Source organism: Peromyscus leucopus, chromosome 1 (genome assembly GCF_004664715.2).
Source record: "Peromyscus leucopus breed LL Stock chromosome 1, UCI_PerLeu_2.1, whole genome shotgun sequence".
Lineage (NCBI taxonomy): Eukaryota > Metazoa > Chordata > Mammalia > Rodentia > Cricetidae > Peromyscus > Peromyscus leucopus.
Window position 1 is genome coordinate 60929232 of NC_051063.1, and position 21310 is coordinate 60950541.

Genomic DNA, 21310 nt, shown 5'->3' on the forward strand with positions numbered 1-21310 from the left:
CTGAGAAAGAAATCAGGGAAACAACACCCTTTATGATAGCCGCAAATAATATAGAATGTCTTAGGGTAACTCTAGCCAAACAGATGAAAGACCTGTATGACAAGAACTTTAAGTCTTTGAAGGAAGAAATTGGTGAAGGTATCAGAAGATGGAGAGATCTTCCATGTTCATGGATCAGTAGGATTAACATAATAAAAATGGCAATCTTACCAAAAGCAATCTACAGATTCAATGCAATCCCTATCAAAATCTCTACACAGTTCTTCACAGACCTTGAAAGAACCATACCCAACTTCATATGGAAAAAAAAAAAAAAAAACAAAACAGGATAACTAAAACAATCTTGTACAATAATGGAATTTCTGAAGGCATCACCATCCCTGATTTCAAGCTCTACTACAGAGCTATAATAATAAAACCAGCTTGGTATTGGCATAAAAACAGACACATGGATCAATGGAATGAAACTGAAGAACCTGATGTAAATCCACACACCTATGAATACCTGTTTTTTTGATAAAGAAGCCAAAATTGTACAATGGGAAAAAAGAGAGCATCTTCAACCCATGGTGCTGACATAACTGGATGTCAACATGTAGTAGATCCATGTCTATCGCTCTGCACAAAACTCAAGTACAAGTGAATCAAAGACCTCAACATAAATCCAGTTACACTGAATCTGACAGAAGGGAAAGTGGGAAGTAGCCTAGAATGCATTGGCACAGGAGACCACTTCCAGAATATAACACCAGTAGCACAGACACTGAGATTGACAATTAATAAATGGGACCTCCTGAAACTGAAAAGCTTCTGTAAGGCAAAGGACAATGTCCATAAGGCAAACAGCATCTCATAGAATGGGAAAAGATCTTCACCAACCCCAAGTCTGACAGAGGGCTGATCTCCAAAATATATAAAGAACTCAAGAAACTAGACATCAAAATACCAAATAATCGAATTTAAAAGTGGGGTACAGATCTAAACATAGAATTCTCAAAAGAAAAATTTCAAGTGGCCGAAAGACATTTAAGGAATTGCTCAATATCCTTAGTCATCAGGGAAATGCAAATCAATATGACTCTGAAATACCATCTTACACCTGTCAGAATGGCTAAGATTAAAAAAAACTGATGACAGCTTATGTTGGAGAGGATATGGAGTAAGGGAAACACTCCTCTACTGCTGGTGGGTGTTGTCTATTGGGTGTAGGTTCAGGTTCATATGGTCCATGTAATCAAAACACAGAGGCATCTCAAGGATGATTCCAGCCTCTCCCAGCTGCAGGGGGGATCCATCTCTATGGGCTGGTCCACTGTCACTTAACAAAGGGCCCTTTTATTGTTCTCATTATTCTCCTGTCCTTTAAAACTAGATGCATGAAGCATATAAAACTTATTGTGATAATCTTGGGTAGTATTGACTAAGGATAGCCATACTTGAAAGGTTATATTTAGACATTGAATTCCATTTCCCATACAAACCACAATGCCTTTACCCTCCTCCATTAGTTGAACAGGTCCTCAGTTGTCAAAAGGACCAGGTAGCCAAGAAGATTCATTAACCACTACAGGAATATTTAATCTTCCCAATTTACTGCTAAGTTAATTGGAGTATTAGGGATAAAAGTCCAAAAATTATGGTCAGACCCTTTTACTTGCACAGTTTCCACCAATAGCATAGCAAGGAATAAATTTGTAGCATTCAGAAGTTTCTGAGTTATACAGATTATTGCCTTTCCTTTCTCACACAAATTCTTAAGATCTCCCCAGGTGGGAGGATTATCTGTCTGCTACAAAGGCCTTCTGTGTTTGTTTTTGTTTGTTTTCCTTATAGAGGCATCTCAGAAGCATCCAAGAGACCCTTCTTGTTCATGCCAGATTTTTATCAACTTTGATGGGATCCACAATCTTTTATCTTTTGTGGAAACATAAACATAACCTCAACCCCATGGTAACACCCCCCCCCTCATTTTCCATACTGAAGTCAAGGCATCCTTATAGTACACAGGCTGGTTTAATTCAGTAGTTTTTTTCCCTATGGTCCAATGTCTTTCAGCAGCTGTTGTCCCTGTTTCATTAACATTTTAAAAATTTAAGATTAATAAGGCATTGTGCAGTCTATGTCTGGGGGTTCTCATATCCTCCTATTTAGCAAGAATCTCCTTTAGAGTATGATTAGATCTTTCAACAATTGCATGTTCTGTAGGATTGTATGATATTTCTGTAATGTGTTTTATGTTGTGACGTGCAAAAATTTGTTTCATTTTACTGGAAACATAAGCTGGGGCATTCTCAGTTTTAATTTGTATTGGTATGTCCATTACATCCATTGTTTCTAATAAATATATAATTATAGACTCTGCCTTTTCAGAACTTAAAGCAGATGCCCATTGAAACTTAGAGTATGTATCAATGGTATGATGGATATATTTTAATTTTCCAAATTCTGCTAAATGAAATACATCCATTTGCCAAATTTCATTCCTTTGTGTACCTTTAGGATTAGTTTCTGCAGGTAAAGGAACTTGATTATACAAAGAACAAGCAGGACAGTTTTTTATAATTTCCTTAGCTTATTGCCAAGTAATAGAATTTTTTTCTTTAAGCCCCTGCTATTAACATGATTTTTTAAAATGAAATTCTGATGCTTCCAACACATTTCCTATCAGTAATTGATCAATCTCTTCATTTCCTTTTGCTAATGGTCCAGGCAACCCAGAATGAGATTGGATGTGGGTAATATAAAGTGGGCAATTCCTTTCTCAGATTGCCTGTTGTAGTTGTACAAATTATGAAGTTAATTCTGGATTATCAGGAATAAATTCAGCAGTTTCTATATACAATATAACACTTTCCGTATATTGAGAGTCAGTAATTATATTAAGAGATTCATTGAAGTCTAATAAAGCAATCAGAAAGGCATACATCTCTGATTTTTGAACAGAATCATATGGACTTTAAATAACTTTACTGATGTTTCCTGCTTTATAAGCAGCCATTCCTAATTTATTTGCATCAGTATAAAATGTAAGAGTCCCAGGAATAGGTGCTCTTTTCACTACACAGGGAAGAATCCATTCAGTTCTTTTTATAAGTTGTAGCTGCTTACTTTTTGAATATTTGTTGTTAATTTCTCATATGAAATTACTACAAGCTCTTTGCCAATTATCATTAATCACCCACAATTTCACAATTTCAGCACTAGTACAGGGTACCACAATTTCAGCTGAGTCCATTCCTGACAACTGACAGTTCTTTCCTGTACGACTAATTCAGAAACTTATTCTATATAGGTCTTTCATTTTTTTACTCTGTTTATAAGCTAGGAGAATCATTCCAAAACGTTATCCTCTCTCTGCATAATGAGTGTAGTGGGGAATGATTGGAAGGTACAGTTACTAAAATCCATCTAATTTTGAGAGCTAATCGATCCACATAGGCATTTTGTAGGTTTTGTTTTACTTAAGCTAATTCCCTTTCAGCCTCAGCTGTTGTCTTGGACAGTTTAAATCTGAGTCACCTTGCAAAATTTGAAACAAATTACTTAATTCTTAAGTAGACAACCCAATGGTAGGACACAACCAATTAATATCACACTATAATTTTTGAAAATCATTAAAAGTGTGCTCTTTGGGCCGGGCGTGGTGGCGCATGCCTTTAATCCCAGCACTCGGGAGGCAGAGCCAGGAGGATCTCTGTGAGTTCGAGGCCAGCCTGGGCTACCAAGTGAGCTCCAGGAAAGGTGCAAAGCTACACAGAGAAACCCTGTCTCGAAAAAACCAAAAAAAAAAAAAAAAAAAAAAAAAAAAAAAAAAAAAGAGTGTGCGCTTTCTAGGAATATATCCCATTTTAAACATCATTTTATGAGCTGCTTCTGAAATTGCAGGAATATTAATTTGAACTCCCCATTGTTGTAACAAATCTTTCCCCCATAAATTCATGGTTACATCAGCTACGTATAAGGCTTTAACATCCCTATTTGTCCTTCAGGCCCTATATATTTAATCCACTTGACACTTTGTTTTATTTGAGATAAGGTTCCAATGCCTACAAATTGAGTGGAGACTTCTTGTAAAGGCCAGTTGGGATCCCAGGATTCTTATGAAATTGTGGATATATCAGCACCAGAATCCAATAATCCTTCCATCTCAATCCCATTTAGTTTTACTTTTAATTTAGGCCTCCCCCCGCCCTCCACCCCCCTGCCCCCCTACTTCCAAAACCTCCTGTTCTACATATGGGAGCTTCTTTGCCTTTAAAATATCGGAGTAAAAACAATCGAGCAATTCCTCGCATCACCAGGCCCTTGCAGTATTTAGTCAAGTCTCTTGCTCTCTGTACCTGATGCCTCACTTGGTGCTACGTGTGTCTACCTAAGGTGAATCTTCATCTGTCTATAATTACCCTGGGTGTTCAGTTCTTCCGTAGGTGACCAAATATAAATCACTTGGGAATAGTCGTAATTAACTGCTGACTGCATCAACCCAAATATCCTATCACATTCCTTCGGGAAGTGGTGAGCCATACACCCCATGTCTCGGTTATGACATAGCCATAGATGTACCAAGCGTACACTTCTGCAGTGCTGTGCATTGACCTATACACGCCAATGTATATTCTTCGTGGATAAGTGTTATGTTTGAGGTTTTTAACCTGGTGCCCACATTCAGTCTGTATACACAGGGCTACTATCTCGCACTCCTTAGATGTCATTTGTCATTGCAAGTGCCATTCACGAAAGAAGATATGGTGCTTTTTCTGATGACAGTATGATATCATCCTGGGACGCACAGTGTAGTTTATCCTAGCGAATGTGAACAGTTAGGATTGTACCCAGTCAGCCTCATAGTAGACCAGGCTGGTTCATCCTCCTCTGGAAACTCACAGTGAGACTATCCGCCCTCTGCGCTCTGCTCCAAGTGTGGGATTATAATGGCGGTGCAATCCACGCTACTTGGCTGCTCCGCTTCTCTTAGAATAGCGATTAAATACCTCTAGACATATTTATGCTAAGACCCCGACTAGAACATAAAGCATCTCTTCCCTCTCCCTCTTCAACATGTACTCGATTTCACGCTAGTCTCTACCAGACACCTCCTTAGTCTGTGTCACATGAGATCTTAAAGACCTCTCTCAGATCTTGAAGAAAGGCTGCCTAACATGCAGGCGGCTCATTATATCTACGTACGTTTAAAGTCCTAGCTACCTGCATGCTCCTCATAACTATCATCAGTGTAGCTTTAATACACTAGTGTCTGATGAAATGAAGCTCCCTGAGCTTTAGGGTCTTATGGGCTATTTTGATCATATATGCAGCTACATTTGCATTGTGCGAGAGAAAAGCCAAAGAACTACAATAAACCTTCTCGATACATCAGGATCAGCAGTACTGCCTATGCACAGTGCATGGTGAAGTACTATCTCTGTCCCTCAAAATAGAGAAAAATCAAATCAGGAGTATGAACCTTAACCTCTCGACACTTTGTGTGATTTTTGTGGGAGTCACTCAATAGAATCTTTGATTCTCTCTCGGTCTCCTCAGATCGTGATAGTCCTCCCCGGCTCCCCTTAGGACGCTACTAACATGGGCCAGCTCCGCACGTCAGCACGCCTCAGCAGTGCATCTGAGACTCGCTATAGACTGTCATCTTTAGATCACAGTGATCAGCATGAGACCTTGATCGTGTCTTGGTTTTCTCTGAACAATTGAGGTAGCCGCCTTATCCAACTATTTACTCCTGCTCAATTCGTGATATCACTCTACGTGTTCTCACATGTCGTGTGACACTGCGCCTTCCTCTCTTGCACCCAGTAGAGAGCCATTAGATAACTGACGTAGACTGGGCTTCTGTATTAGGCTGCACACCTCTATGGACGCGATTACTTGTCACATAGACAATGAACTAAGTCAGCCATCTAGTTTTAGTGAGTCTAAGCCCAACATTAAACTGACTATCACAACCTCGTCTTTAGCTAATGGGGCTGTGAATGGTGTGCCCTAAGTCCGACTAAATCTCCAGAAGCTGTAGTTAAGAGCCCACATACACAAAGTGGCTCTCCCTCCTGTCTCTCACGGTGGCTACTATGAGACTTACTGACAACAATTGTAGGGTACATAGTAACTTTTTCACATCTAGCCAAGAACTCACCTCATTCGAGCCCATAGTGTCATCTTCTACTAGTATCCTTTTAGGAAATTCGAGACGGTATGATCTCGTTATTTTGATATTTTTTGAGATGCTCAGATGTAACATGTTTTTTTTTTGGTGTGCCGTCCAGCGGTTGGGTTTATTTCCATCTGTCGTGTGTTGTGCTATTCGTTTGCTCCTTTGTATCCGTATGAGCCAGCCGAGGCGTTCATCTGTGCTTGTTACTGCTCATCTGTGCTTCTTGGTACGCTGGAACTCACTCCTGTAGACCAGAGCTTGCAGCGCTCGTACACCTCTCTTTGAGGCTGCCACCTGTCAATCCACACCTGAGCTCTGCCCCGGGAGTCTGGACCGTGGGCTTAATTATATACCAAGTGTTCCGTGGTGAACCCTATCCCGCCAACCAACTGCACACGCTCGTGTAGGAGTATACAAAGCATAAGCCTTGTCAATGCAACTTAGCTCACTATTACCTCAATCACTGTGCGAAACAATCAACGTTCATTCAGTCCTTGATAGGATGTATCATTTAGGAAGACGCATGCCTGTATTGGAACAAAACTGATCTTTTGTAAGCTCTTTATCCGGTCGATCTAGACCTGTCGACAGGTTTTTTCATAGTAAGCTTCTTCACTCGGTTAAGTATACCACTACTGACTACTGCCGTTGTTATGTTCTGTTGGTTCCTAGTAACTCTCCTCAAGCAACCTCCTAACTCTTTTATAGGTGTTACACTCCTACAAGGAAATTAAACAAGAATTTCCGTAGACAATGAAAGCTTATCGAAAGATGCTCTGGAGCCTCAGACATTTCACAGAAAAGACAGAACGACAGCCGGCATATACGCCACATTAATATTCTGATTCACAAATACGCAATGAAGTTTCTCGATAGTTCAAGTTCATTTCTAACCTATGTAGAAAATATAAACATTCCTTTTTCAAAGGCATCAATAGACAAGTCAGGTAGGAAGAACAGACATCGTGTCTAAGAGAGAGCGATGAATGACTAAGATTCTGCTAGATAAATTACTAAACTGAGCATGTTACAAGCCTTATTTAACCTTCTGAGTGCCCTGGATAGGCCAGAGAAGTTTTGTTGTCTTTGTAATAGACAAAGTGTATAGGGGTTAGTCTTAAGTAATAGAGTTTTCTCTTGTCCATTGCGCGATGAGACGAACCGAGATATAATAAATGAGATTAGGATTCACCGAACTATAGGGATTTAAATACACATGAAACAATCTCCCCAGGCGAATAAGGAGACGCCTCCAGAATTATAACTTGATTGCAGCTCGTAGGATTCCCAAACTCTCTGAGAAGGAGACAATAGAATGAAAATTTAGATATTATAGCTAGAATGCAACTAAATTCTATAAGCACTAGCCTCTGTGCAGCTGAACTGTGCTGTCTCACAGAAGTATCGCCAGAAGAGGAAGGACAACGCGATGTGGATGGGCTGGCTCACTACATCAGATGCAGTCTGCTTGTAAGTTCAGATAGCTGCAGAGCTCTAGTGGCTGGCAGAAGCGTAGAGTCCGTGCTAAGAAGGCTCTGAGTTTCAGCTATCCTCAATTCCTTATGATGCATGAGAAGAGCTGTTTTTTTCGTTGTCTTTATCTTACTGGGAAGAGGCTATTTGTTCATTTCCTCTTCATTTCCTGCTTTGATTCCTTATATTTTCACATATGGGCCTTTTTTGAAACGAAATTTTTTAGAGCCTCGTAGAATGTCAATAGTAGTCTCTCACATTGGTTTACTGTGAATAACTACCTTTTTGCTCTTGAATGTGGGATTCTCCTCTCTTTTCTGTCCAAGGTAATGTGATTCTCCTTTCTTTCCTCTTTCTCGTGTGTGCGGAAGGATTGCCTTTTTGATAGTCCTTTTCTTTCCTCCTTTTCTCTAACTAGTTTCCATCTTTTCTGTCTCTTATATTGGCTTTGGTCTCTGAAATCGTGCTTGTATTTTCAAACTCTTGTCAGTTAACCTTATTCAACATATTTCTAAGTCTTGTTCTTTCAATAACTCATATAATGGAGGGGGATCGGAGATATCCATATCGTGCCTCTGAGTGTCTTTGCTCGTCGCTCACTTCCATTTTCCCACCGAACCATACTCCCCTACCCAAGAGACATCCTCTTACTCCTCTCCTAGTGACAGGAACGGATTCTCCTCTGCGTGACTTGAGCAATGCTAGCTCGTAGCCATCTTCTTGCAAGGCGATACTCGTCTTTTATACTTCCTTCTGTTCTACCTCAGATGTGTGGCGTTTTAAGTGGCTCCTCACGTCTGTAGACGGCTCCAGAGCAATGCTTCGTAACTCTTAAAACTGATTTCATCAACATTGCTCGATCGTCTTATGTAACATGTGATGGGCCTCTTCCTTTTCTGTACATATAACTCGTCAACCAACTTGCTCCTCAGCACACCGCGTCCGATATATCAATTTGGACATGGAATTACCTGCAAACCAATGCATCATAGCTGTCTAGTTATGAGAATACATTAGAGAGTTCCTATTTGGATAGACTGTTTTACGCTCCTACGACTTGTCACTCCATGTGCCGTTTTGAACAGGCATATACCCGCCCCTCACCTCACTTTACTCTGTGGTTACTCATTTATGTGCGTGCCTGTCCCTCTCTCACTCTGGTAGGGACCAGGCAGTGCTCCCACCTTGCAAATCAACTCACAGAGACCAGACAGTCCTGACGCTCTGCCTCTGCATACGCGGACCTGCAGACACAGTACTGGGATTAAATGGCGATAGACAGAGCCCACCAAGCCCGTCTTGTCCAGCTTTAAAGCATGGTTAATAACCAATGCACTCTCCACGTTGCTCGCATAGATTTGGGAAAGTCTTCCCAACGACCATCCTCGCAACTCGTTGGAGTCCTCTTACCGCCGAGAGTTGTACTTTCCTCCGTCCCGTCAAGCCTACCTCTGAATGGATGTCATGATCCTACCAGGAACTTCAGTTGTGCTAATTTCTACTATGTGTAAAAGACTACTTTTTGCTACATCAATATGGGGGTTTGTGCAATCCCAAGAGTGCCCAAAATCCAAACTCTACTTGTCCCCTCATAGGTGCTGAGACTGCTATTCTAGATCTCGCTACTTCCAAAACCCATTATCTTTGCTGTTTTTCAAGAATTTCGGGCGCCTGATTTAAATGGCCTGTTCACACTCAAAATGAGAACTTGAGATCTACTGTGATGCGTCAAACATGACTCTATCTGCACAAACTAGCCCACTCCACACTTGAAGAGAATGGTTTCCATCAAAGAACATTGTGCAGTATGGAAAGAAGAACATCTCATGTAGATGTAAACCAACGTTCTGTGATTAATTCAATTAGACGAAAAACATACGAGAACCTCGAATGTATAACAGCAGAGAGAAGGCCGAGGAAGAGTCATAGCTCAGTGAAGCTAAAATCTTACCCTTCCTCACTTCAACTGCTGCTTAGCTCCTGAATAAGAGGAGAACTATTCCTGTGTGGTGAAGCTTCTTTACACTAAGTCTTATTGATTCTGCCTATCTCACTATCTGTGACTTGCCTAGAAAGACCAAACACGTTGACTAGCTCTTCATGTTCATATGTCTGTATGTCTATACAGACCCCCTTCTTTTAAAGGCGTATGGACTCTCAATGGCTGTGGCTGTTAATTGCCTCCCATGGAACCCAACACAGAATACCTTAGTTTGGCTACCGAAAGATGTTGAGAGGATTAGAAGCGTGGCACTAGACCGCACGCCGCTCGGCCTCGCCGCCACCTTACTTCTTGCGTATTGCTCCTTAATAGCTCTGATCCCCAGGAGCAACAACTACTCTATTTATTCCTCATAGGCACATCTTACATGAAAATCACAATATGTATCAAGTACTTCAATCTTTGTAATACCAGGCTAGACATATAACATACCTCTCGTTATGAAATATTGACTTATATTGTGTATATGACCTAATACAGGCCAGAGTGTCTCGTTATCGTTTGCTGAGCACACGAGAAGCAGAAATGACAGCAGCTATACACCAGCTTTATGTTTGGTAGACTGCGATGACGGAGCAGTGCTGAGGACCTCCCTGTCCGTGTGCCAGTCCTCTATGCAAAGTTGTTATGAGATTTACTGGGAGAGGTGTAGCTACTACGGAGGAGAGCAGGAAGGCTTACCTCAGGCGTGAGCGGGAGTACTTGAGGCTGCCGCTGGGATTAGAAGTTCTCCCTTCTAGACTGGCGTTGCATCCTTTTAATAGCTAAACAAAGCACTAATCTGGACTAGATCGTCTCTTATGCCACCCACTGAATTTGTTTCCCCCAAGACCCACCCTACGGCACCCCAACGGCTACCACCCCTAGTGTGCCACATCTACTCTTCACACCATACAAAGAGCATCAAGCAAACTAGTCGTAGTTTCTTAGAGAAAGTCTCGTATCCCTTTCAATACTTAATGTATGATTATTTATTTTAGTTTTTAACTTGTAAATAATTTCAGACACATTTGCAAATGTTATTGTTTCAGCCACTCTATAGAAAGGAAAACGTGTCCTTGATCCCTCCTGTATCTGTCTAAGCACCGCTCAACATTTGGGAACATGCCGCGAAATAATGACGTAGCTCTATCAGGTATGGCGTTATGTTAGCGAGGGTCCGAGTGAATCAACACACAGCAGGGCACCTCGAGAGGATAGTTCGGTGCCTTTGCCTAGCTGCAGGTAGGGAGTACGCGTCGAGTGGACTTGGTCTACTAGTGGACTGTCCAACCCGTGATCCTTGAAACGATAGAAGGCGACGCTGGGGTGTCTTAAGGAAAAACTCCGTCCCTTTCTCTCTCCTTCCACTTTTCCTCCCATAAGGTGTACACACCCCCTTCTCTCCCTTTCTCTCTCTCTCTGTCTCCCTCTTTCTGTCTCTCTGCCTCTTTATCTCTTTATTATAATAAACTCTCCATGTGGATGCAGCCTCTGGGTTGTTTATTACCGGCCACCTCGGCCGTCATGCCTGCATGGAGTGGGTCACCCAGCCAGCCCACCAATGCATCTGCCCAGCATGCCAGCATGTTTCCCTGCACTCGTGGGATACCCTTGGGGGCCCCCGGCGTAATAAATCATAGCAGCGTACCTTTACCAAAAGGTACAGCTAAAGGCATTTCCTTTCTGATATCAGATTGCCCTGCTGCCAAGACTCGTGAACACCAAGGCTTCCCTTGGTGAATTTTAACAGAATTAACTGAATCACAAATTGCCCTTGGATTTAGGTTTGCCCTTGATGAAAGCTTTACAGATTGTATGTGTCATCCTCCTGCCTCAACCTCTAAAGTGCTGTCCATCCTACATCTCTCGGGTGACTCTACCTCAGCTCCATGCTGAGCTTAAAGCGTTTGTTAATTGCATGTACCTCCGTCATTGATAGGCACTCAACAAATGTCCAGGGTTCGCATAGCAAGACATGCCATCCGCGGATTCATTCTCACTGCGCTAGTGGTGAGAGAGTCTTCCGTCTTGCACCAGTGGACTTCACATCTCAGCTACCATCTACAGAGCTGCTTAATGCTTCGACTGAATGAGCAACACCATAACATGCTAGCACAGCGGCACCATAAGGATCAGGCCGTTCACTCTCGGTCTTTTGATCCTAACCACAGGTGGTTGAACGTCTCTATTTTATCCCTCTATCTTAGTTCCTGGGATAGTATTATTCTATTAATGGATGTACCAATTGAGGCAACTAAGAGATTGCTCATGTTGAGTGACACGAGGCTTACATGCTAGCTCCCACTGGGCCACGTATATGTTCCCTCTGCTTTCTCTCTCGTGTAAAGAAGTGACGGCTCATCGTATACAATTACATCTGCAGCCTAAGACTAATTGGTGTGATTCTATGAGAACATACCCATCCTGGGATCTGATATCCGCTCTTTTACCCTATGCGTTTACTACCCCAGATCATAGGCTCTGGTCACATACACCACATCTTGCAGGCAACAACTTGAGTACACATAATGGAAATCAGTCTAGGAGGAATGTATTTCTTTAATACACGCCAGTCTGTCTACCAGGATAGTCGGTGGTCAGTGACATCTGTATGTCATCTATTCGATCTGTAATGTGAGAGTCAGCTATACCCGCAAGAATTCAGCGAACTGGACTGGCCCCCAGCGCCGTGATCCCGCCGAGCCTCAGCGCTTTTGGTGAGGGCGGTCAGAGCAAATACGGTGATGCATTGCCGAGGTGAAGCCCTGGCTCTCCCTCATGAACATCGTGAGGAGATAAAAAGATTGGAAATTTCCTTGTCCTAAGACGAAAGTTTATAGCTTTTTACACTGGTTTCGACAGAAAAAGGATACATAATTTAATGTTTCTGTTGCAAATATGTCTTAGATCACTCATAGTATCTATCCTCTCCCACTACGCCAAGAGCTGTTTATAACTATTAATTTGCTGAGGGAAACTACAGAAAGGCTAGTGCTCATCCCTCACAGACGCCTCCTACCTCTGACAGATGGTGCTTCAGGTGCAAGACATGCTGATGAACTTCTTCACTCTGCCACCCCAGAAAGCTCCCCAGACCTAACATAATGCTCCTTGATACATTGTTCTAACATTAGTGTTGTTAGAGACTGCGTATATCCAATGTCATGCTCCATCTGAGGTCATCAGAAATATCACTTACAAACTGACGACATTCCTACGACCTTCTGCTTCTATCTCTCGGCGTTACTTACAGGTGTGTTGCACCATCGATCGTCTCCCTAGCAAAACGTTTGAGTTATTCTTTCGTCGGTGGTCGCGGTGAGTTTTTTTCAACTCTAACCTACTCTTCTTCCTCTTCCATCTACATATATCCTGAGTTTTATTCATCACGACTGACTGGTCATGTCTATCTCGAGTGTTTTGCACCTGAATTAGATACGGTCTGTCATGAAGATGTCAAATTCTCCTGGACACTGCGACTCAGGTTTTTTTTTGTTGCTATTTTGTCTTCTGTTCCTCTTGATTATTGATTTTCTCGTATATTGTGAATGGCCTATATTAGTGAGGTGAAGACTGTGAAGTTGTAACCTTCCAGAGGTCTCTACTGGAGACTTACCAGCTCAGATGTTCTGCTGAACTGCTGAGACACGTATTCTTCAAGCGCAACCACCCCTTTTGTGTTAATTTTACATACCATGTCCCATTACATATACTCAATGCTAGACCAGGCAGATTATGTAGCCAGGGCTGCCTCAATACTCTTTACATCGTCAAGTGTGCCCCTCTCCCTCGCTCTTCCCGGACCGTGCTAGGATTATGTCAAGAGTACCACTCGTCCATCCTCGCTCTGAGACTTGCGTTTAGTGACTTGTTCTCATGATCGATACGAGCGTCTCCAGGACATTTCTCGGCTGGGACCATAGATAGACTTACTCAGTTAGAAGAGCTGGCCCTGTATGTGTCCAGATCAACCTGAGTCGGTGTGTTGGTTTCCCCAGCAACCGGCCCATGACGTGTCCATCTCATAAACCGACAACACATTGAGCCACGTCTTCCTGTCACGTTCTTCAGCTTACGGTGAGGACGTGCGGTACTGATCGTCTCATGCTCTCTGGACAGGCTCTATGCTCTGGGCCAGGAGTCGACGCTGCTGTCCAAGTTACATAGTACGATTGCCCAGTGTGGCACCAGTACACCATATATAACCATGCCTATTCAAGACACACACATATACACAGACAAACTAGTGAAACCAGACACACATACTCACACAATTCTCTCTAGCACAACAGACATTGTGGGCCTCACAGAACACCTCGCACTAAACTGAATCACGCTGCTAGAGTTACTCATAGCATATGACACTCTATACTGTAGCTGAAGTGTGTACGAACAATGTTCGCATTGGACTTCTCTCCTTTCTGTCGTGTCATTTAGAATTAGTATGATATAGAAAGAGTCTACTTTATAACAGTGTATTGTCTATAATACTTCGTCTACATTCATGCACTCTCACTTTACATGTTATAATTTGTAGACCAGGCCTACGCATATGTTTCAGGTGCTACGCCTACCTGGCGTTGCTGAACCCAGGTTCACTATGAAGCCAGCCCTGCCTCTCTCCGCTCCGGTCTCTGTGAGTTGCTTGGTAGGGAATTAAGGAGACATGGTTGCCAGATTTCATTCTCAGGTGTGATTCTCTTTACATTATAGTTTATTTGTCAGTATTGTGAATGTCACTCAATTTTTGTTACCTCGTCTCTCCTGCTCGCCTTATGTATGTTTATTTGTCCTACTCTACCTTCACCACTTCAGTGCCACACGCTGCCAGGGGGATTCTCACACCTTTCTCCCTGTGCGCCGCCCCCCCCCACTGCTGCTGCTCTTCCATTTGCTTTGCTCACCACGTATCTCAATGCATCCAGAATGCATGTCAGTCATAGCGCGACCTCTACGTCCAAGGCCGAGCAGTTTAGGCAGTAGTCTCTAAAATTGCTGCCTAGGAAGCAGTATCATGACAGGGCGCTGGCGCTTTAGCAGTCTACAATAGCTCTTTGTGCTTGGTGATCAGCTAGTCCAGTGAATGGCTCAGAAATGCCAAGGACACGCCAAGCACGTGTACACAGCGTCAGAACTTCGGTGGTCTACTCGACAGTAACAAACTCAACACACAAAAAACAGAAAGAAACACGAGGAAAATCTCAATTTTGTTGTTGCTATTTGTGTAAAGTTTTAAGAGTAGGGTCTTCACTATTACTTCAAGTATGGCTGTTCCTCTCTCACGGGGTATTGTTTTGGTTACCCATAGGTCCGAAGTCTACTTTCTGTTACACCAAATACTTGCATATCTATAGTATAATTCATTCAGTACTCTTTTTGTGTTGTGGTGTTGCCCTCTTAGATGTGGTTTGACTCGTCGGATAGATGACATGGTCTATGGTCATAGGTGTTGGACTACCTGAACGAAGCATATCTCCTAACAGAAGAGGAGTGCTGAAGCTTTCCCATAGTGTGGCGTCTGATACACTTGAAGCCCTTACGGTCCATTTGCAAGCGGTCAGTGCTCTTTTTGAGGGCCATCTCTCCAGTCCGATGGCTCTCGCAAATGTTTTGTTTTTTTGACTTTTCTCTCAGTTTTGTTTCGCGGATTAGTGTTTTAATAATCCTGTAACCCTTCCTTCTCTCATTTTCCTTCTTACAACCTCCCTCTGTGGGGAGTTCTCTGGAAGGCGACATTTATTATACAGATAGAACAAGAAATGGATGTTCAGGTGAGGTGGTTAACAGGTGAGAGGGGCGCCATGTTTTCACTGCTTTGTGCTCGCCTCAGTTTAAGGGTATCTGCTGCTCTGAGAGCAATGACGTCGTCCTCTCCACCCGTCTGCCTGTGCCACGCGTCCAACGCTTTCGCATATACAGCACCTCCTCGTTCCGTGGTCTCCTTGCACGCCCACTCAGCTATCGACCTGCGGAGGACGCTGCCTGACTTTTCCAGCTCCTCGCTCCTCCCTTGTCCCTCGTCCCGCCACTCTCTCAGCCCGTGTTCCTGGCAGTGGCCCAGCCCATGCTTTTCTCACTCTCTTATCCTGTATTTCGTGTCCCTGAACCCTTAGCCTCTCATGACACACTAGTCTGCGGTGACTAATTCTACACAGTCAGTCCCCTCACGCAGGTCCGTCGACAGTCTCGCTCTCTCGAAATTGACTAGCTGCGACGTGCCCGGAAGGACGACTGCGTGCGGCAGTGGATGGCTTAAGCACAGGCGCTCCTCGTGCCTCAGCCTGCTCTGACTTAAGTGAAGTTGTGGCGGCAGACCGAACAGGGTCTGGGATTCCCACCCTCGATGGCAGGTTCCTCCGCCTGAGCCAGGGAAGCACGAACCACGTGTGAAGTTGTCTCGGCATTGCTCTTGAGGCGGAGACGTAGAGTCATCACAGCAGTAGAGGTCAGTCTGCCGACGCCCCCTCTCCCTCGGGGCTCGTGGGAGGCCCCTTGTGTCTGGCCAACGGCCCAAGAGAAATGCACTTTACTGTTTTTCCCTCAGACATAGTGTGATCTATGTAGGGCATAGCCCATGGCTCAACCCAAAATGAAGGCTTCCTCCTGCACGGTGCTCACTCGTGGTGAAAGCCCGGTGGCACACGTGGGCTCTCACAGGCTTCTCATAGTAGTCTTGTCAGGCGGTGAGGATCCTGGTAATGTGTGTAGGCATAGCGTAGCATGGCAGTGGGCTCAGATGGTGAACAGAGGAGCAATGTGGGCTGTGATCTAGGGAGCGTGCGACGTGGGTACTGGGCCAGCCCGGCTCTCGTGCTGGGCAGGATTGGGGCTGACAAGCGCTCTATGGCTCTAAGTTACTGTGACAGCAGCCGATGGACCCAAGTGGCCAGTGCCCGACTCGGGAGTGAGCTACCTGGCGTGGGCTCAGGCCAGTCTCACTGTCTGTCCGGGCAGGCTTGAAAGTGGACACAGCCCAACATATCCAAGGGAGTTGGTCACGCCATAGCGCCCTCCCTGACCCTTGAGTACCTAGCTTCTGTGTCCGTGGAAGCGCTCCACCTAGTGTATAAGTTGCCATCCCCTCTCACTCTGCCTCAAACAATTTCTTGTAATGTCGAGATTTGCTTTTATACGGATAGCCCTCTAGCTAGGAGTGAGTCTGAAATTCAAGTAGAGCCTGTCTCCAGCTAGGTGCCGTGGATGAGATATCACCCCCTACCCTCTCTGCCTGAGCCTGTACTTTGGGGATCTCTCTCCAGATGGCCCAAAGATTGGTTTGGTCCTCGTCTTCTGTCCCAAGCAGGTTGGGTGCACGTGATGGGGACATCTTGATCGTGTCTCTGCCATTATGATGTGATGTACTTAGGGATGAATGAATTCACTGGTAGGAAAGGAGACTAGCCCACAGGACGTCGCCGTGCCTACACCCATACATGAGAAGGAGAAGTTTGGGGCTTTATTAGGTCTATTCCAAGTACCGCAGGGTTCCTGTAGAGACGAGCTGCGTCACTACTACAGGGGATCCATGTGCCAGTCAGAGCAGCAAATTCACTGTTCCACTTTAGGTGCCACACTGGGAGCCCTCCTCTGCAAGGAGGACAGTCACTGTAGTGTCGACCACAACGGGGTGGCCCAAGGACCACAGGCCTTTGGCAGACTCTGAAGCAGTAGCTGTCTTTTCTACATGTGTGCCTTCAGCAGAGTGGTGACAGCGGTTCTAGAAAGAAGCAGGCGTGGCCCAGATCTGAAAAGAATATCTAGAGCAAGCATATCTCTAAGTGAATTAGCTGGGTGTAGATTTTAGGTTCCTCCCTTTTGTTTATGGCTATGACTCTCGAGTTTCTCTAGGGCTAGAGATAGGCTCAGGTGTACTGGACCACACCTGGACTCTTAGCCGTCGGTGGATGTGGGGCACACGTCGGTCATGACATGGACTGCTGTGGTTAGCACTATGTTGACCCCAGATGAGAACCGTCAGCGGTGTGCTCTTCTCTAACCTTCAGTATGTGCCAGAGCATTCCAGCTCCACTGGCGTGTGCTATCGGTTTCCAGACAGTCGTTTCGCAACTCTCAGTACGCAGATCCTTAGAAAGTCCAGCCTAGACTCCCTGTTTCAACATCGCCTGGCAACAGAGACTCATCCTGCTCCTGGATTGGGCTCCAGCACTACCACTCCTGCCTGCTCAGCAAGAGTCTGGGAATCACTATAAACGTGTGCCGCCATACTCACAACAACGGGAAGTGTGTTCCTAGCGAGCCTCTGAGAGAGCGTTAGTCATGTTCAGCAGCACAATAGAGTCGTATGGAGGCACTCTCAGCAAACGCTCGACCTGGATATGATAAACACTAGGTCTGTCAAAACATGAGACCTCCTCACTATTTGTTTAATTTCTTTGTTTGTTTGTTTGATTTGTTTGAAAGGACAGGGTTTATCTATTAATATGCCCGGGCTCCGGCATGGCCTTGATCTGATAACCTGCATCCGTGTCCCTGCCCTTTTACTGCATGCAGGGATGACAGGTATTGTGGTACCACCACGTCCAACTTCTGTCGTTGCTTTAAATCAAATGGGTAATTGGTGTGGTGCTGATACTGAGTGCCATCGGTTTCCTACAGGCTGCCTATAGTAATTGCAATCGAGCATAGCGGAGCAAGACTAAGAGGATAGTCTTCTGTTGGATGAAGTGTTCACTGGGGTGAGAGTCTTTTGTCTTCAAGAAAGCCTCTGCATCCCTATTAGGTGCGTCACTACCTTCTAGCTTGAGTTCGCCGAACGATAGATGATGCATATCCAGCTTACTGCTATCCAGTGCCAATGCGCGACTCATGGCGCATAGCTGCCTGGCCATGCTCACCGTCAGCCCATGTGTTATGGAATTCTAGCCCTCTGAACCATGAGTCACCCCAAATTAGAAACAAAGAGATTAGCAAATAGAGTTTCTCCACAGAGATCACAGTCAAGGCTCAGGGATGCATTGCACTAGTTCCTATTAAGGTACAGATGGACTACCCAAGCTAGTCAGAGCCTCTATAGAGAAGCAAGGCACACCTGGCTAGTGAGTGTGTCTAAATGTTGGGCATGTGCGTCATATCGTAATTCTAGTCTCTGCTCCAGAGCAGCAGAGATCTCTGAGTAATTCACACTGACAACACTAGTGCTCAGAAGTCGGCATGCAGCGGTACTCAGTTGGTAAGGCTCAGTCAGAGGCGACACCATAGTCTTAACCTCGTCGATTCTTCAAATTCGATCACACAAAGAAGATTTAATAATACTAGATAACCTCAGGACACAATAGTCCTGCCTAACAATCCTAACTCCAAAAACTGTGGCTCCTCTACGCGTGCTGAGTACTCGTATACGATATATTAACACCTCTAAGGAGACTCGAGGCAGGAGAGTCTCCACGTGTAGAGACGCAGCGTGCTTCTACTCACTTAGAATACACTGTCTCCAGAGACCAAAGGGCATGGAATATCCACTAAAGGCGAACCTGGATCAGCACAACAATCGTCTAGGAGATGCTCATTTATTTTGTGGACACTTTCTGGGCAGTGAATCCCTCTCTGCTGTTTTTTGACGAGTGCCAACTCATGCTTATCTTTTGTCCTTGTGGAGGTTTCCTCGGCACTGTCCTACTCTGAGCCAAGCCCTTGCATCATCAGTCAGAAGTACCACGGGCAGAATGGCAGGGCAGCTTGTCCTCCTCCGCGACACCTGATTATTTTCCCTATACTTGAATAACCCATACAGTCTCCATGACCATGCGTCATACGGGAGTTCCCTGTCTACAGCACAAGTCCCAGCACAGTCTGTTAACAGGTGCCTCCTGCTTCTCTCTCTCTCGCTCATCCTGTCCTGTGCAGACAAGCACCCACAAGACAACTCCATCCCTGTCAGCATCTGCCTTGAGTCCTCACTCGCCTGCTCTTGCCCCCTTTTAAGCCCAATGCTCTCTTATGTTACCACAAACCTAGACAGGGGTTACGCGAGGCTCTCCCCTACCTTCGGTCTATGCAGGGACTTCAGTCCACGTCCAGTGACATCTTGCACATTATCTTAGAGGAGGTCAAGGTATGCTGCGGGCTCCACGCTTGCACAGAGATCTCGACGCTCAAAGTAGAAAGAGCAGATGCGCATACAATGTCGTATCACTATAGAAGGGACTGGACTACATGACTACAATTATGACTCATACTGGCCGGACATTCCTTGGGAACTCCATGTTGTATTACTCACAGCAGGATGTGAGCAAGTGTCTCGATCTTTTAGCTCCTTTACTCAGGCAGAGTGAGGTTTCTGTCCATTTGCTACTGACTTCTTCGTATTCCGAGCATAACCCTGTGGCACTTTCTAGCCCAGAGCCCCCCAAACTGCCAAACTACCTAACAGAACCTGTCCAATTGAGCGAGCAGCTCCATAGCGGCAGGTGGTGAGGTGAGGAACCCCATAGGGAGCATTGGGCTAGAAGCAAGAGCAGCTAGAGAAGGCTGAGGGGTGCTTTTGCTGGGAGGGAGCGATATGAAGGTGTGGGTATTGCTGGGACATCTGTGAGGTGAGGGCTTTGAGGGGCCCTCAGCAGTAGTGGCGGTAACAGGCAGAGAGGGTCAGGAGGTGTAATGTCAAGTGGAGGCTTACCCCCTGCGAGCTTAGGGAGCTGCTCCAGGACTGCTTTCTTCCAGTATACCCGGGAGGACTCAGGAAAGGGGACAGAGACAGGTGTGAATGCTGATGGGCGGAGCCAGGCTGGATGCTGCCCGGCTGCCCTTCCACATGTTAGGACTGTGGGTCATTTGAAGTGAGGTGGCTTCTTCACTGTGCTGAGTACTAGCACACTCGGTGACTGGCAAAGACTCCATCCATGCGCTGTGTTAGTTATTATCTGCCTTTGGGACAGTCCTGCCGTCATAGGGCTCTGCTCTGTCTGTGTCCAGGGGATGAGCTGCAGATGTGCCTGGCAGTGACCTGTCCTGTAGAGGCAGAGTAGTTTGGGCATGGTGTGTGAAGGCTCCTGGTGAGGCCAAGTTTGCAGAGTGGACCCGGGAGGAATTCTGTTGCCAGGCAATGAACAGCTGGAGATGGCTCCACCAGCTCCCCTGAGAAAGCTGACCTGTTCTAGACATTTCCTCCAGGAGTGTCTGCACAGCCACCATTACCAAAAGGACCACCTCACACATTCTCAGTTCCCTGCTCACCTGGCTAGGCTTTGTTCCCTCCCAGTGGTCCGGACTGCTCTACATAGAGCCTTTGGGATCCTGTGGTCTGGTACATTCCTCCAGGGAGCCTCTGGAGTTCTTCAGTGATTACAGTCATCATCATAATGCAGGAGCAATTACAGTAATGACAGCAAGCAGGGGGAGCTGGCTTTTTGCCAGAGGTTTGTAAAGCATTCTGTAAGTGTAATTGCACTTGGCGCTCTAAGGCTTTACAAGGTGGGTGGTATTAAGTGGTTCAGCCTGAAGAGGGCAGGTGCTCAGCCTGCAGGCTAGGCCCATCTCCCAGAGCGGCCTACAGCCTGTCCCTTCCCTGTGCTAGTTCCCAACACTCCAAAGCATTGCAGTGGTCAGGGCAGCGTGGGGGCTTTACTCAGCAGGGGACTTGTTGGGGGCCTAGAGTAGAAAACAGAAGTGATGCACACAAGGGGCGGGGGGGGGGGCGTAAACGTTGGGGGTATCCCTGGGCATGGCTC